The 18,281-nt window shown below is 43.0% G+C and overlaps 1 protein-coding gene across 5 annotated transcripts in view; it reads right to left on the minus strand.

Annotated features, from left to right (window-relative positions):
* dnajc22 (DnaJ (Hsp40) homolog, subfamily C, member 22) overlaps nt 1-2,123 on the minus strand; it is a 31,276-nt gene extending 29,153 nt beyond the window's left edge. For all 5 annotated transcript variants that reach the window (XM_070869581.1, XM_070869580.1, XM_070869578.1 and 2 more), the window contains exons 1-2: nt 2,010-2,123; nt 251-400 (exon numbers count right to left, since the gene is read on the minus strand). The gene's annotated coding sequence lies outside the window, so the exon portion shown is untranslated. The remainder of the gene's footprint in view (nt 1-250; nt 401-2,009) is intronic.
* Between the last annotated feature and the right edge of the window lie 16,158 nt (nt 2,124-18,281).

The raw sequence follows: 18,281 nt of genomic DNA on the forward strand, positions 1-18,281 counted from the left end.
ATCATCAGAGCCCGATTGTAATTTGAACCTGAAGCTTGCACGGGGAAGGTGCTGTGGTGAGCCTGCCAGGCCATCCTGGCAGCAAACAGGAGCGGGGTTAGAAGAGGCCCAGAAAAGTAAGTACATTTATATTTGTTTTGGTTTCCTTGTGTGCCGGGAGTGCTTCTATGGGCCCCACAAGGAAATCTTGGGCTTCCTTCCCCTGTCTCTAACTGCAAAGCCCTCCAGACCCCCCGTCCTATCCACCTACCGGACTGGTTTGAAATCTCACAGCCAGCTTCCAATTCCCGTCGAGTTTGGGCAGGAGACCAAAGTGGGCCATTCAGATGAGGCCCGGCAGTTAAAATCTCCTCTGTCGCATGCTGCGGAGTGTTGTACAGTTTCCCATCCGTCTCGACCCCTGCTCGTTAAAATCAGGCGAGAGTGTTACTTCTGAGATTGAAACAGGAACTACAAGTTAGGTAACACTTTGTAATCTGCTATGTTTGATTTTGCTTCTTTTTAATCTTACTCCTTAATAAAACCTGTGATATACAGGGATAGATTTTCAACTTTCCGCCCGAGTGGTAAACTGGCACTGTGGATTGGTCGTCCATTATAGAAACTGCCCAATTTTCATTTCCGAGTGAATAAGCTGGAAGAGAGCAAGGACTCCACGTCTGATCATGGCGCTCTAAGCAATGCGCATCATGTACCGGGAAGAGGCAAGAGCTCGATCTGTATAAATCAATGAGTAATGCTGTCGGAGATCAATGAATATTGTACAGGGGCAGTTTTGCAAGACTTCATTCCTGATGTAGAGCCTCACCAAAATAGAGTATGGGCTAAAGATAGAGCTATAGCACCATTGGGCCAATTCTGTGACCCACATTCCCATCTAGCGAGGCTCCATGCCAGGAGTGAAGCCTTGTAAAATAAGCCCCTATATATTTTAAAAAGAGCTTGAGAAAAAGACTACAAACATTAATATGGCCAACAGCTTAGACTGTTCTAGGCTGTAACTGTAATTGCTTATCTCCTCCCTAGCAAGATAATAGTGTCTCATGAAAATGAATAATGCTATGAGGCCTTTTGCATGGGGAGGACAAGTCTATTTCACTGTCTGTTTGAATGATTTTAATTAGGGTTGCTAACAAGAGGAGATGCGGGTAAATAGTTTTAGGAAACCTTAATCAATCTTTATAATCTTTTATTTTATGGCATGACAAGAAAACTAATAATAGTAAATTGCAGCATTTTCTGCAAAATGTCCAATTTTTCCTTGCTTATTAAAAATAAATAGATGGATTCATTAGATTAGTGTTAATGTTTACAAAAATGCAGTGACTGAGAATTTTGATTCACAGGAAAAGAAAAATAATAACATATGCGCAATCTTCCTTGCATTCTACACCAGTAATCAGTGGAACAACAGTTCTTCTTGTTCTCTGCAGGTCGCATCTACTTCTCTCATTTCATATGACCATAGTGACTTCTGTGGGTTCAATTTATATTTTAATGTGTTCTGCTCTATTATAGAATGTATTTCTCATCCCTGTTTCAAGCCCCTTCTCCCTCCATGCCTTACCCAGCACCTTGACCATGGATGTGGCCAAGCGACCTGCTCTAAAGTTTCTGCCAGTGCTTCCCTTGAGCTGGCTACTGGGAAGTGGGTGAAAGTATCCCCAAGTGACTCATCCTTAAATCATTGCTCTTTACCTGTGGATTAGCACCCAGTGAGATCGGGAATCTGACCAAGCAATTTTGGGGCCCTTGTTTTGTGTGTGTGACCTTTTAAATAGAACTATAATCACATTCACAATTGTTTCACCAAGAGTTGCTGCTACCCACATCATTACTCCAGGTCAATCTTACGTGGAACTCCTCATTTTAAGTATATTAGAAATGACTGAAAATTATCCAAATTAATAAGTTTGTTATTTTAGACCTACAATATTTATCCCTCAACCAACATCGCTAAAACATATTGGGGCCGAAATTCAGGCCCGCCAGAAAGCTGGCGCACCTACCTTTTTTTAAAAGTTTTTACCGTCCGGTGCGATGAGGCGGGCTTTCGATCGATTTTCTCCTCTTTTAAGTTTTTTTTGCATCGGACCGGAAGCCGGTCATAATGGGGGCAGAAGTGCGGCGGTAAGTGCTGGTGAGGGGTGGAAGTGGGGGCGGGACGGAATCTCCACTGCTGTCACTCAGCGGCGGAGCGGTGCTGACGTCAGTGTGCGTGTGCGTCATTACGTCTCTCATTTAAAGGGGAGAGAAGCAGCATTTTTTTAGGTTCGTCCACTGGGTCACCAGGGAGGGTTTCGGCCGGGTCAGTGGCCTGGCACCTAAGAGGAGGTGCCAGGCTGCCTGTTGGCGGCCCGGCCGAATCCGGGGCATAATTGTCCAGCCGATCGGGAAGTCGGCCGGCCAAAAAAAACATGGCAACCGCGGCCGACACGCTCCCATGGCTCACAGACAAGAAACCAGGTGCACCGACAGAAAAAGCTGTCGAGGGCACCGTGCGACGGATCAACGATTTTCTGAGGTAAAGTTTGCGCGGAGTGGGATGGAGGTGCGGGAGAACGGCAGTGTGCACTTTGATGACTCGCTAAGGGCGGTCGGCAGCAACGGGACGGAAATGGCGACCGGCCGAAAAATTCCCGAGGTAAATTTGGATCGTGGCGGCCAATGGACTGCAATGCGGCGGCCACACAATTCCGCCGCAAAACAGCGGTAACGGGCCTTATCCGGACCCTGAATTTCTGTTTGTGGAAGCTTACTGTGCACAAATTGGCTGCTGTGTTTCCTACATTACAACAGTGACTACACTTTAAAAAATACTTCATTGGCTGTAAAGTACTTTGGGACATCCTGAGGTTGTGAAAGGCACTATATAAATGCAAGTCTTTCTTTCTACACAAAGGTTCATGTTCTAGCCAGTTCTTTATTTAATACAGACACAGTGCACAGATGGGTAGGGCAGCTTGATAGTGAGATCTTTCATGTCTCATTAAAACAAAAAAAACTTGATTTAATTATAAAATAAATAGTAAATGATTTAAATTATGACAGCAGCCAACATTTTTAAGATCAAAGTATTGACTTCTGCCTTGATCATACTTGAAGTTATAACGGTCCAGTTTAAATGGACTTGAGATTGAGCCTGACATCTCTGGAAGGAACAGGAGCCTGATTCTATTCAGTGCAACTGTACACGTGCAATTAGATTTTATATACAATTATCTAATTTTTTAGCAATTAATTGAATGCTAACAAAATTCCACAATTAATGAACATAAATTTATTAGAATAGGATATTTCAATTGGAATCGACAGATACTGTAACCAATCTGTGTTTGCTTAAAGTCAGTTAGCTGGTCAGCAAAATGGACTAATGCATTGTAAGTGGGTGTCAATCAGCGATTTAAGTTAATTTCCTCAGGATGCATGTGCACCATGTTTCATAGCACCTCAACGCATTGTTTTAGTTATTTTGTTCCAATAAATATTCAAAATCTGATTTAAAGGGACTTCCAATGCGCTTTGTATCTGCACTACTGAATTCCTTAGGGACAGTGACAAGGAAATGTTCTTGCCTGATGTTGTAAAAATGATGCCGCCCTTTCCTCTTGGTGTAAGAATGCAACAGTGGAATAAAATGAGGTTAAAATGAATTGGGCAAAGTAAGTAATATTATTTACATCACAACAAACACATTTTAGCTAACATATAAATATAATAAACTCTTATCCCCTGTAGACTGAATTATTTTGAAAGGTTAGCAAGGATTACTGGGAAAAAAAACACAATCTGCTTTGCCAAAGCTTTTTGACAGCAAGTATTGCAACATAAACATGATTTTAATGGCATACTTTCACAATGACAAAATTCTCATAAATTTACAAATTCAAATGAAAATTCCTTGCAGCATTCCTCACTAGGTGGCTCCATAAAACCAGGGAAGTGCACTAGTTTCAGTTTCATTTATCTCAAGGACTCATGAATGCCCTTTACAGCTTTTGTCCAGTTCACAGATATATGCAAACTTGATACTATCTATTCCACTTAAGACTCTATGCTAGGGAAGAATGAACCTACCTCTGACCCAAACAGAACCGACATAACGGGAGCAATACTAACCTAACCCGTCCATCAGGAAACTTATGGAATCGAGTGTGACGCTGGTTTTACACACTGCCTGATTTTGGTCTCCATTGAAGTTATTAGAGAGTAATATTGGGTGGGGTTTAAATCCAGTGTTGCTCCCAATCCCGTCAGTTTCTCGACGGACGGTTTAGGTTAAAATGACCTTCGTAACATTTCTGGAACTGCAAATTTGAAGCCTGCAGATGCATATTTTATGTTGGTTCAGTTCAGGCTACATGTGTGCATGCCCTGTTTAAGTGGACGATTTTATTTTATTATTTTAAAAGAACAATTTCTCAAGCTATCTGGGTAAGTTAGTGTTGTTCAGTGTATAGTAATAAGTAACAAACTGATATGAAAACTCCAAGTGGTTTAAATTTGTCTATTTTATTATTTAGTATTTACTATTTAGGTTTATTAGCAATTACCCAAATTTGGTCCTATTTCGTTCGGCTACTTCCCTCTTTAAAAAAAAAAAATAAAAAATAAAAATAAAAATGATGGCCTCTGAGCAATGCTGGTTTCTACATCCCATCAACCTCCATGAACTGAAAAGCAAGATATTTCCTTGTATATAAATAGCACTGTTTTCCAACTATTGTCACGGGCCCTGAAATTCCGAAGAGGACTTCCCACGGGTAAATTCTGAAAAAATAGAAATAAATTGCACACTTACCTGGAGCTGCTGTGCACGTTGGGACTTCTGATTCACAGGCCTCCTCTCCCAACGACGCACAGCGCATGCACGTCAGGACGTCTGCAGGAGTCACGTGGGCCTGGACACCCAATCACAGGTAAGTATTTTCTCATTCATAGTAATAGGAAATTCGTAAGTTACGAATCTCCTATTCTATGAATGAGAAAAACCCCAAAACACACAAACACTATACAAAACATTTAAAAAAACACCTCACACAATAAACTAATAGAAATTAAAAATGTTACACACGTTTTTTAAATAAAAAAAAAATTCCCGATTTAAAAAAAAAAAAGTTAGGATTAGGGTTTAAAATTAAATTATCTGAGTGGGCAGGGTTTTAACATAAATGTGTTTTTAAAATTTTTAGTTTAATCATGTTTTTTCTATGTTTTTAAACTCTTAAGCCTGTTAAAGTAGGCTATGCGCCTGCTTTTTCAGGCACAAGATTTTAAAGGACATTTGCAGGGCAAGATATTTGTAAATATCGGAAATCTTGCCCTGCAAGTGTCCTCGCTCCCGAGATAAAGAGGATCTATCAAGCCAGAAAATTTTGCGCTGAAAACCGGCTTTTCCGATGCCTTCCCGGGTTCGTAGAAACTTCGTACGGACCCGGGTCATCGGAATTTCAGGGCCATTAGTTTGCTGTTGTTGCTTGCTGGACAACTGTGGCTTTCTTTTCCTCTGTTCACAAAATATCTGGCCCATTGTTTTGGACCGTAATGTCAGGGTCGATTTTAATCCCCAGTGGGTTCCAGGTGGACAGAGTCAGGGCGAGTGCAAAATGAGGGTAGGGCGAGTATTTTAACTCGCAGGCCTCATCTGCATGCCACCAATAAACTGCCCGCCTGAAGCGGACGGAAAATGACAGCTAGCTGACCGATTGGAGAAGAAGTTCGGGCGGTCAGAAGCCGCCAGCCTGCACCAAAGGAAGACTTACTGGCAAGCAGGTAAATCACGAGGAGGGGGTTTCCGAAGGAACTCTCATGAGGTGGGGGCATTAACTGGGGCAGGGAAGGCCACAACTCCTGCTCCTGGCCCCATAAAGAAATGTTTCTCACTTACCTTGGAGGTCTTTTCGTCCTTTCCACCTGTTTTCACCGTGGCGGCTTCCCTGTTCAAGTCAGAGTTTAAATGCAATTGGGGTTCCATTGACGTAATAGGATCCTGATTTTCATTAACTCAGGAGGCCCACCTGATTTGGGCAGGTGTCTCAGCAACCTAACTGCAGTGAACAGTAGAAATGGTAACCAGCACAATTCCAGCGGGAAAACAAGTAAGGCAGAACACTCCATTTTTAAGGCCTCGTTCATGCAGGGCAGGGTGGGTTAAAATCAATCCTGAAAAGATCAATAGGGCAATAATTCAGTCCCGCTGGAAAGCTGGTGCACCTACTGTTTTCTAAAGAGTTTTTGCCACCGTTTTGGAAGAGGTCCCCTCTTGCGCGAAATTCACTTGTTTTTTTTTCAGTAAGTCGGTCATAAAGGGGGCAGAAGTGGAGGCGGGATGGATTCTCCGCCGCTGTCACTCAGCAGCGGAGCGTTGGTGATGTCATTGCGCGTCTGCGTCACCATGTATCCTGCCTCCGTTAAAGGGGAGAGAATCGGCAATCAGTCATGATCAGACACTGAACCATCAGGGAGGGTTTCGGCTGGGCCAACGGCCTGGCACCTAAAAGGGAGTGCCAGGCTGCCTGTTGGCGGCCCAGCCGAACCAGGGGACACAATAAAAAATAAAATGGTGGCCGCGGCATTGGGCCCTTGCCTTTAATGGCCACCACGCAGCCAGGGCTTATGGAGGGAATCAAAGATATACCAACAGAAAAGGCTGTCGGCGGCACCGCTCGCCGGCAATAAGATTTTTATGGCTAAATTTCACGGGAGGTGGGGGATGCCGGCCGCTCGGCAGCGGCGGGGTGGAAGTGAGGACTGCCAGAAAAACAATCCTGCTGAATTTAGCTTGCAGCAGCCATTCGACCAGAAATCTGCAGCCGCTCGACTCCACTGCATGGCCGCCGCAAACGGGCGGTAACGGGCCTTATTGGGAAGCTGAATTTCGGCCCCAATGAGTCTTAACAGTGAAAATAGCTATCACAGTGCCACTTACAGGTGTAATAGGTATTGCAATGAATGTGGACCCAGTGATTTTAATATGAACAAGATTATGATGATAAATACAGTGCTAGTTTAATTGAGTAAAAGGTAAGTCAGATATATTTTGGTGGGATTATAGGATTTGGGCAAGGAAGAAGGTGTGAAATGGTCAGATTTGATCCTGAACTAAGGCTTGGATGGTTGGGTGAACTAGAAGGGCCATATGGTCCTTTCTTCATCCTAAATATTGTGTTCTTGTGTTTGGTGCCATATCTTGAATGATTATGCTATTAGGATGTAGTCAATTATTCTGAAACGATCTCTTCCCCCAATCTTCCCCCGGTAGAGGATTTCTTTGACTGCAGTGTACTATCTACACGATGCACTGCAGCAACTTACCAAGGTTTCTTCAACAGCACTTCCCAAACCCTCTACCATCTCGAAGGACAAGTGCAGCAGGTGCATGGGAACCCCACCACCTCCACACTCTCCTCCAAATCACACACTATCCTGACTTGGAAATATATTGCTATTCCTTCATTGCCGCTGGGTCACAATCCTGAAACTCCCTACCTGACAGCACTGTGGGAGCACATTCATCACATGAACTGCAGCGGTTCAAGAAGATGGTCCACCACTACCTTCTCAAGGCCAGCAGCAACGCCCACATCCCAAGTATTAATTCTAAAAATCCTAACAAGGCTTTGGCAGAATTTAAAACTCCCTCATTCATTAAAATACTGTAACACTGCTGATAGTTCTGCGTCAAGGGGTGTGAATCAAACCAATTCAGTTCAGAATCAACCCAAATACTAATGTAATCCTCTTCCCTGCAGCTCCTGGACTTTGACAGCTCTTATAAAATGTAGATTGAATGCTGTTGCTGTCTCTATAAAAAATTAATAGCACTGAAAATGCCAGCACTTGGAATATTTCAAAATTATACAGTCATGAAGATATGTTAGTTTACTGTGTTTACACAGGGCTTCGCTGTGTTATTTCAATAATTTACATAGATTACTGAAGGTCAGACAGAGAAATGCAATCCAATTTGTACTAATTCATTATTAAACAAAACAATCTACCAACACTGAGAGGGATTGGCAGAGATTTATCCTTCCGATTGCTTATTATACAGAGGAAATCTATTCAGATATTTTGGGTACATAGTATGTGATTTTTATAAGATTAGAAATTCTTTCAGGGAATGATCGTGATTAACTTTATCAGGGAGAGGGAAACTAGGAACAAACAAAAACCTTGCAGCCCCCCTTTGCCCCACGCCCCAGCTTTAGTTATGACGCATGTGGTCTTTCTATTACATTGCAGGAGCTCTATTGTAACTCGCTTTAAAAATGAAGTATTGGAATGTGTTCTTATGGTACTTTTAATTAATTCCAGCACGTAACATATGCAAGAGTTATCAGGACTGGGGAGGTATTGAGTGACAGTTAAGATCTTTAAGAGCTTGCAAACCCATTTAAGTCCATGAGGCTAGAAATGACGTTGAGCGATGCTATCGTGTGAACACCTAACGTACTCATATCAAATTCTGCTATTTTAATTGAGGCTATAACCCATTTAAAATAATGCAACCTGAAAAGCAAAATTATTGTCTTTTTTCTGGTGAGGGGGGCGCGGGGGGAGCGTAAATGGGAGTCAGGAGATTGAGTTTGAACATAAAACTGCGCCCATTCCATCATTTAATAGGCAGGCGAATCTGTCTCCAGCAAACTCTTTTGACTACCTGTAGCTAGAGGCTCCCAGCCCCTTCCCCACTCTTGTCATGACCTGTATCTTGAGCCTGTGTAATGAAACTATAAAGTTCAGCAAGGTAGCAGCAGATTTAATTGCATTCTTTGCCAAACCCCACCCCAGCAGCTGAGCATTTCTTGAAAATTAATTATGACATGTCAGAAACCACTAATGAAATTCCTCCTCCCCCATCTTCTACCACTACAGAGCTATCACTCAGTTGTCACAAGATAAGGGTGCTTGTATTAGATCTATTAAATCATCTGACCTTCAAGTTATATGGTTACTGGTTAAGCACTGTATATAAGAGAAAAATGGGAGGAAGATTTCCTCTGTGTGCTATTTGTAACGAAATCATAAACCTGTTCTTTATACACGTGGTTATGATATTGCCACAAATAGGACACAGAGGAAATCATCTCTTCTGGTTACTATTTCTTTGATAAGGGTAAGTATGTTCTACTAAATTGCACCATAATCTCCTAATGTTATAAAGGGAGCTATCTATACACCTAGTGGTGTCTCTCTGTCATCCTTATTACTATGTTGAACTGCTGGTTAGAGGCAGTCTGAAAGCAGACATGTTGAATAGAACTTCCCCTTATCTGCTATAAAACATATCTTTTCATCCAAACCTTCAGTCAACTCTCCTAAACTCTGTGACATGGCTCAGTGTTTATTTAGTTTACTACTACTTTATAAAATGCCTTGAGATATTTTGTTCTTTACAGGCACTATATAAATGGAACTCATTGTTAATTTACAATGTTCCTGGAGCTTTCCAATATATGCAGATATGGACACATAGTTGAGCTTTTTCTGTGCACACCGATGATGTTGGAGTTGGTGTAAATTAAGACTTGGATGTTCGATGCAACCCAAAGGTAAATGGAGAAATCAAAATATACCAACAAGACTCTTACTCTGCTGGAAACAAGAGTCCAATGATGAGAATTCTGCTTGCTTTGGGAATTGCTCCCGTCTTCAAGTACTTGTGAAGCTGAATTCATAGTTCTGCTCCTACCACCCAGCCTGCAAATTCCGACTTCATAACCAAGAGACAGAAACCCATGCCTCTCCTCTCCCCCAATCTCCCTATGTAGCCGGAGAAATTGAATGTACAAGTACAACCGTGACACCAAGTGTTGGATACAGCCACCAGTCCATCAGCCAAAATGGACAGCATTGCTCACTCACCATCTGCCATGACACTGTGGAAGTAATAACAGGATACACGCAATGTGGCATGCATGTGCAAAGGATTTTTTTTCTCTGAATTATCCAAATTCCCAAACCCAACATGCAGTATTCTGGATTTTGCTTCAGAGGGTCAAAATTTGAGACCGTGAAGGACGAATCTGAATTGAGGTAAAATCTGAATGGTAAAACAAAAGCCGTAATGTTAAAGTGGCAGTAGCTCTTATCTTTCCTCTCAGCCTTCGTGAAACCCCTGTGATAGATTACAGAGGGGCGTTGACTACCTTAGCAAGCATGGTAATAACCACTGTCAATTTTGACTTGTGGACCATGGATAGAACAGATGTATCACAATCTCCTATTTTGCCCTGTGTCACCACCAGCTAAATTAAAGGAGTAAGGAAAAAGCTTGGCACTTTAATGCATCCTCCATAAATCGTTGGGTTCTTCACGGTAAGTGGCGAACCTTTCATCGGAGAATGACTTGTAGATTTACATTGTGACTCAGATGGTACCTTGGGAATTGACTTGATAATCTCATGGAGAAAAGGCAAAAGAAATCAAATCTGATTAAGTAAGAAGGACGACATCCTCTTGCATTTTAGTCTGGAAGCTTCAGATTTAGACTGATAACGAAACAACACATTGCACTGACAGCAGTGAGTTTACAATCATTCCACTTGGATATCTTTTTAGCAAGTCCATGACACAGTGCTGTTGATGTGAAGAGAAAGTTATCAGGTCCAGTTGTCACTTGAATGAAATCTGCAACAAAGACATAATGTAACCTGTCTTTTAAGGGTTCAATTCCAGATGGTATACTTAAATAGCCATCAGCAGATTTAATGTAAATGAAAACAGGAATCAAACCTATGGAGAAAAGCCTGCTTATATTTGTTCTTTGTTGAATTTATAAGCGGTTTGTCTGTTCCTTTTTCTTCTCATTGTTGTAAGTTGGTTCTGCTTTGTTTGCAATTAGCCTGAAGAAATGTGCTTTCCTTCATGAAGGCTGATGCTTCAATATCCCTTCTGTGCTCAGCCGGCATGAGAATGTCAGTATATTCCCAGAGGTGAGATGTTGTGCTTCCACAAGTTGTCCAACTCAGCACCCCGACCGATAACAGATGAGTAGGGATGATTAAAATCAGCTTTTACTGATTTCCACCAATAAATTCCATTTTTTTTTCATGTGGTGAATCGGTTAAGAAAAATGTCCTCCTGAATTTGAAAGGAAAAACATTGCTTTCTTACGAAAGATTCAATCCAGCAATGCACGCACATCGTATCCGTGGTATCTATGCAAACCATATTTGCTGTGATGTGATGTATATGCAACTTTGTGTCCAATTTTCAGCAGGGAAGGAAATGAAGGCAGTATAATTTTGATTTTTTTTAAAGGAGACCTTGATCAACTTTCCCAGGTACTGCCTTGAGGACCGCAGTCTTTATACTGCAACGAATGTCAGTCTTCCATTCCTAGTTAGGTATGGAGCAAGGACAGCAGCACACTGACACAGTTACTACACTGATACTCTCCTGAAAACCGAAGTCGTCAATCAAAGACCAACTTGGGCCACACACTAAGGTTACTTGCTAAATGCAAGATCAGAACTATTCCGTCCCCCACATAATCTCCAACAATTTTGATTATCCCATTATCACAGTTCTTCAACTTTACTTGAAGTTTAAAAAAAATTCTAAGGGTTAAGCAAGAGTCATATGGTGAGCCCTATAAAAGTGGTGTCTGTGAACTATAAATAATTGTGGGTTGCCATTTAGCTTAACTCAGCCCTTTTTAAGTCCCTTACTTGTTTCCTTGCGTTTTAGTGATGTTCAAAATAAAATCTTTTGTACTGCTTTGCTCCCAATTTACCCAGATTTTTTTTGGGGGGTAGGGGGGTGCAATAGTATCTGACTTTAATGATCCTCATGGATGAGTCTTATCTGCTATGAAGGTAATGGAGCCAAGCGTCTGTCATTGCTGAGACTTGGATTCATTTTTGAGTAAAATGAATGAGGTACCTGTTATATTATCAACCTATTTATAACTTCATTTAAAAAAATTTGTTCATGGAATGTGGGCATCGCTGGCAAGGCCAGTATTTATTGCCCATCCCTAATCACCCTTGAGAAGGTGGTGGTGAACCACCTTTTTGAATTGCTGCAGTTCGTGTGGTGAAAGTGCTTCCCCAGTGCTGTTAGGTAGGGAGTTCCAGGATTTTGACCCAGCGACAATGAAGGAACAGCTAATATATTTCCAAGTCAGAATGGTGTGTGACTTGGAGGGGAACTTGGAGGTGGTGGTGTTCCCATGTTTCTGCTATCCTTGTTTTTCTAGGTGGTAGAGGTCGTGCGTTTGGGAGGTGCTGCCGAATATTATTAATATATCTCCGTGTCTTCTTACAAGAGCTATATTTATCTCAATTATGTATAATCTTAAATGTTGCATAGGTCTACTTATTGGTGCCTGTTAGTCTTCTCTCATTTCCATCTTTTACGTGATAAAGCTGCTGGTGTGAAGCAGGCATTTTGTGCAGAGTCCCCTCTTCAGTGACATCATGGAATTCTGCTTCCGTGGCATCATAAAATGAGATTGCTACTGCCTCTGATCACCAATTTGAAAACATGCAAAGGAAAACAGGAAGACTCCAGTTGGAGTATATATCATTTATCTCCAACAAATGTGGCAAATCAGATAATCACACTTCAAGTTTAAGTACTGGCATTAAGAGATCTGGGCGACCTGTTGTGTATGACACAGACTATTTTTATACAGAACAATTTATAGCTGGGAGTGATTAAGACAGTAGTTTCATCAATAGATTCACATGATATCATAAACCACAAGTGTAAATTTCATTGGGTTGGTTTTATTCAGTGTTTGGTCATTTTTGTTGGCTGCTGTTGTCATGGCGCAGGTAGTGTCCAGTGCACTTCACATAGCTGATGTGTAATGATTTCGATGCTGAAAGATGAACAATTGTGATGCAATCACAGTAAATTAATAGACTTATAATTAATTGTTGATAATGGGTAATAATAGTCAATATGCATTATAGCTATCACAATCAGCATATATTGGTGTAAATTTCAATAGTTTCATTCTGTCGCCTCCCAAATCCGTGCCCATCTGTCCCGGAACTCCATGTTTGAATCCCTCCAATCTGTTTCCATCCCACCACAGTACCGAAACGGCTCTCATCAAGTCACAAATGACATCCTTTGTGATGGTGACAAAGGTAAACTGTCCCTCGTCCTTCTCGACTGGTCTGCAGCCTTTGACATGGTTGACCACTCTATCCTCCTCCAGCGCCTCTCCACCATCGTTGAGCTGGGTGGGACTGCACTCACCTGGTTCAATTTTTATCTATCTAATCGTAGCCAGAAAATCACCTGCAATGGCTTCTCTTCCCACTCCCACATTGTTACCTCTGGTGTTCCCCAAGGATCTATTCTTGGCCCCCTCCTATTTCTCATCTAGGTGCTGCCCCTTGGTGACATCATCCGAAAACACAGCATCAGTTTCCACATGTACGCTGACGACACCCAGCTCTACCTCACCACCACTTCTCTCGACCCCTCCATGGTCTTTAAATTGTCAGACCGCTCCAGTACTGGATGAGCAGAAATTTTCTCCAATTAAATATTGGGAAGACCGAAGCCATTATCTTCGGTCCCCGCCACAAACTCTGTTCCCTAGCCACCAACTCCATCCCTCTCCCTAGCATCTGTCTGAGGCTGAACCAGACTATTTGCAACCTTGGCATGATATTTGACCCTGAAATGAGCTTCCAACGACATATCCGCTGCATAACTAAGACCGCTTATTTCCGCCTCTGCCTCAGCTCATCTGCTGCTGAAACCCTCATCCATGCCTTTGTTACTGCTAGACTTGACTATTCCAATGCACTCCTAGCTGGCCTCCCACATTCTACCCTATGTAAACTGGAGGTCATCCAAAACTCAGCTGCCCGTGTCTTAATTCACACCAAATCTCGTTCACCCATCACCCCTGTGCTCGCTGACGTACATTGGCTCCCGGTTAAGCAATGCCTCGATTTCAAAATTCTCATCCTCGTTTTCAATACCCTCCATGGCCTCGCCCCTCCCTATCTCTGTAATCTCCTTCAGCCCCACAACCCCCGAGATACCTGCACTCTTCAAATTCTTTCCTCTTGAACATCCCTGATTATAATCGCTCAACCATTGGTGGCCTTGTCTTCAGCTGCCTAGGCCCTAAGCTCTGGAACTCCCTCCCTAAACCTCTCCACCTCTCTATCTATCTTTCCTCCTTTAAGATGCTCCTTAATGACTACCTCTTTCATCTGCCCTAACTTTTTCGTATGTTGCTCAGTGTCAAATTTATATCTTACAACACTCTTGTGAAGTGCCTTGGGACGTTTTACTACATTAAAGGCGCTATATAAGTTGCTGTTGTTCTGAACAAAACCTCCTGGCAGTTTTCCTGATCACTTAGTTGTCAAATCCACTGCTTTATGTGGTTCTGAGCCATGCAGAACAGGAAACATAGAAACATAGAAAAATAGGTGCAGGAGTAGGCCATTCGGCCCTTCAAGCCTGCACCACCATTCATTAAGATCATGGCTGATCATTCACCTCAGTACCCCTTTCCTGCTTTCTCTCCATACCCCTTGATCCCTTTAGCCGTAAGGGCCATATCCAACTCCCTCTTGAATATAGCTAATGAACTGGCCTCAACAACTCTCTGCGGAAGAGAATTCCACAGGTTCACAACTCTCTGAGTGAAGAAGTTTCTCTTCATCTCGGTCCTAAATGGCTTACCCCTTATCCTTAGACTGTGACCACTGGTTCTGGACTCCCCCAACATCGGGAACATTCTTCCTGCATCTAACCTGTCCAGTCCCGTCAGAATTTTATATGTTTCTACGAGATCCCCTCTTATTCTTCTAAACTCCAGTGTATAAAGGCCCAGTCGATCCAGTCTCTCCTCAGATGTCAGTCCTGCCATCCCGGGAATCAGTCTGGTGAACCTTCGCTGCACTCCCTCAATAGCAAGAACGTCTTTCCTCAGATTAGGAGACCAAAACTGAACACAATATTCCAGGTGAGGCCTCACTAAAGCCCTGTACAGCTGCAGCAAGACCTCCCTGCTCCTATACTCAAATCCCCTAGCTATGAAGGCCAACATGCCATCTGCCTTCTTCACCGCCTGTTGGATCTGCATGCCAACCTTCAATGACTGATGTACCATGAAACCCAGGTCTCGTTGCACCTCCCCTTTTCCTAATCTGCCGCCATTCAGATAATATTCTGCCTTCGTGTTTTTGCCCCCAAAGTGGATAACCTCACATTTATCCACATTATACTGCATTTGCCATGCATTTTCCCACTCACCTAACCTGTCCAAGTCACCCTGCAGCCTCTTAGCATCCTCCTCACAACTCACACTGCCACCCAGCTTACTGTCATCTGCAAACTTGAAAATATTACTCTCAATTCCTTCATCTAAATCATTGATGTATATTGTAAATAGCTGTGGTCCCAGCACTCAGCCCTGCGGCACCCCACTAGTCACTGCCTGCCATTCTGAAAAGGACCCGTTTATCCCAACTCTGCTTCCTGTCTGCCAACCAGTTCTCTATCCCCAATACCATGTGCTTTAATTTTGAACACCAATCTCTTGTGTGGGACCTTGTCAAAAGCCTTTTGAAAGTCCAAATACACCACATTCACTGGTTTTCCCTTGTCCACTCTACTAGTTACATCCTCAAAAAAATTCCAGAAGATTCGTCGAGCATGATTTCCCTTTCATAAATCCATGCTGACATGGACCGATCCTGTCACTGCTTTCCAAATGCGCTGCTATTTCATCTTTAATAATTGATTCCAACATTTTTCCCACTACTGATGTCAGGCTAACCGGTCCATAATTCCCCGTTTTCTCTCTCCCTCCTTTTTTAAAAAGTGGTGTTACATTAGCTACCCTCCAGTCAATAGGAACTGATTCAGAGTCAATAGACTGTTGGAAAATGATCACCAATGCATCCACTATTTCTAGGGCCACTTCCTCAAGTACTCTGGGATGCAGACTATCAGGCCCTGGGGATTTATTGGCCTTCAATCCCATCAATTTCCTTAACCCAATTTCCTGACTAATAAGGATTTCCTTCAGTTCCTCTTTCTCGCTAGACCCTCGGTCCCCTAGTATTTCCGAAAGGTTATTTGTGTCTTCCTTCGTGAAGACAGAACCAAAGTATTTGTTCAATTGGTCTGCCATTTCTTTGTTCCCCATTATAAATTCACCTGAATCTGACTGCAAGGGACCTACATTTGTCTTCACTAATCTTTTTCTCTTCACATATCTATAGAAGCTTTTGCAGTCAGTTTTTAAGTTCCCAGCAAGCTTCCTCTCATACTCTATTTCCCCCCTAATTAAACCCTTTGTCCTCCTCTGCTGAATTCTAAATTTCTCCCAGTCCTCAGGTTTGCTGCTTTTTCTGGCCAATTTATATGCCTCTTCCCCACGGTTGAGCCACCTTCCCAGTTTTATTTTTACTCCAGACAAGGATGTACAATTGTTGAAGTTCATCCCTGTGCTCTTTAAATGTTTGCCATTGCCTATCCACCGTCAATCCTTTAAGTATCATTTGCCAGTCTATTCTAGCCAATTCACGTCTCATACCATCGAAGTTACCTTTCCTTAAGTTCAGGACCCTAGTCTCTGAATAACTATGTCACTCTCCAACTTAATAAAGAATTCTACCATATTATGGTCACTCTTCCCCAAGAGGCCTCGCACAACAAGATTGCTAATTAGTCCTTTCTCGTTACACATCACCCAGTCTAGGATGGCCAGCCCTCTAGTTGGTTCCTCGACATATTGGTCTCGAAAAACAACCCTAATACACTCCAGGAAACCCTCCTCCACCATACTGCTACCAGTTTGGTTAGCCCAATCTATATGTAGATTAAAGTCCCTCATGATAACTGCTGTACCTTTATTGCACGCATCCCTAATTTCTTGTTTGATGCTGTCTCCAACCTCACTACTACTGTTTGGTGGTCTGTACACAACTCCCACTAGCATTTTCTGCCCCTTGGTATTCCGCAGCTCTACCCATACAGATTCCACATCATCCAAGCTAATGTCCTTCCTTACTATTGGATTAATTTCTTCTCTAACCAGCAATGCTACCCCACCTCCTTTTCCTTTCTGTCTATCCTTCCTGAATGTTGAATATCCCTGGATGTTGAGTTTCCAGCCTTGGTCACCCTGGAACCATGTCTCCGTAATCCCAATTATATCATATTTGTTAATAGCTGCCTGCGCAGTTAATTCATCTACTTTATTACGAATACTCCTCGCATTGAGGCTCAAAGCCTTCAGGCTTGTTTTTTTTTTAAACACACTTTGTCCCTTTAGACTTTTGCTGTAATGTGGCCCTTTTTGATTTTTGCCTTGGGTTTCTCTGCCCTCCACTTTTACTTTTCTTCTTTCTATCTTTTGCTTCTGCCCCCATTTTATTTCCCTCTGTCTCCCCGCATAGATTCCCACCCCCCTGCCATATTAGTTTAACCCCTCCCCAATAGCACTATCAAACATTCCCCCTTGGACATTGGTTCCGGTCCTGCCCAGGAGCAGATCTCCGGTTTGTACTGGTCCCACCTCCCCCAGAACTGGTTCCAACGTCCCAGGAATTTGAATTCCTCCCTCCTGCACCACTTCTCAAGCCACGTATTCATCTTAGCTATCCTGCGATTCCTACTCTGACGAGCACTTGGCACTGGTAGCAATCCTGAGTTTACTACCTTTGAGATGCTGCTTTTTAATTTAACTCCTCGCTCCCTAAATTCAGCTTGTAGGACCTCATCCCATTTTTTACCTATATCATTGGTACCTATATGCACCACGACAACTGGCTGTTCGCCCTCCCCCTCCAAAATGTCCTGCAGCCGCTCCGCAACATCCTTCACCCTTGCACCAGGGAGGCAACATACCATCCTGGAGTCTCAATTGCGGCCGCAGAAACGCCTATCTATTCCCCTTACAATAGAATCCCCTACCACTATAGCTCTCCCACTCTTTTTCGTGCCCCATCTGTGCAGCAGAGCCACCCATGGTGCCATAAACTTGGCTGCTGCTGCCTTCCCCTGATGAGTCATCCTCCCCAACAGTACCCAAAATGGTGTATCTGTTTTGGAGGGAGATGACCACAGGGGACCCCTGCACTACCTTCCACTGCTTTGCCTGATGGTCACCCATTCCTTATCTGCCTGAGTAACCTTTGCCTGCGGTGTGATCAACTCACTAAATGTGCTATTCACGACATCCTCAGCATCGCTGATGCTCCAGAGTGAGTCCATGCGCAGCTCCAGTGCCGCAATGCGGTCTGTCAGGAGCTGCAGCAGGATACACTTCCTGCACATGTAGT

The sequence above is a fragment of the Pristiophorus japonicus genome, chromosome X (genome assembly GCF_044704955.1).
Source record: "Pristiophorus japonicus isolate sPriJap1 chromosome X, sPriJap1.hap1, whole genome shotgun sequence".
Taxonomy (NCBI): domain Eukaryota; kingdom Metazoa; phylum Chordata; class Chondrichthyes; family Pristiophoridae; genus Pristiophorus; species Pristiophorus japonicus.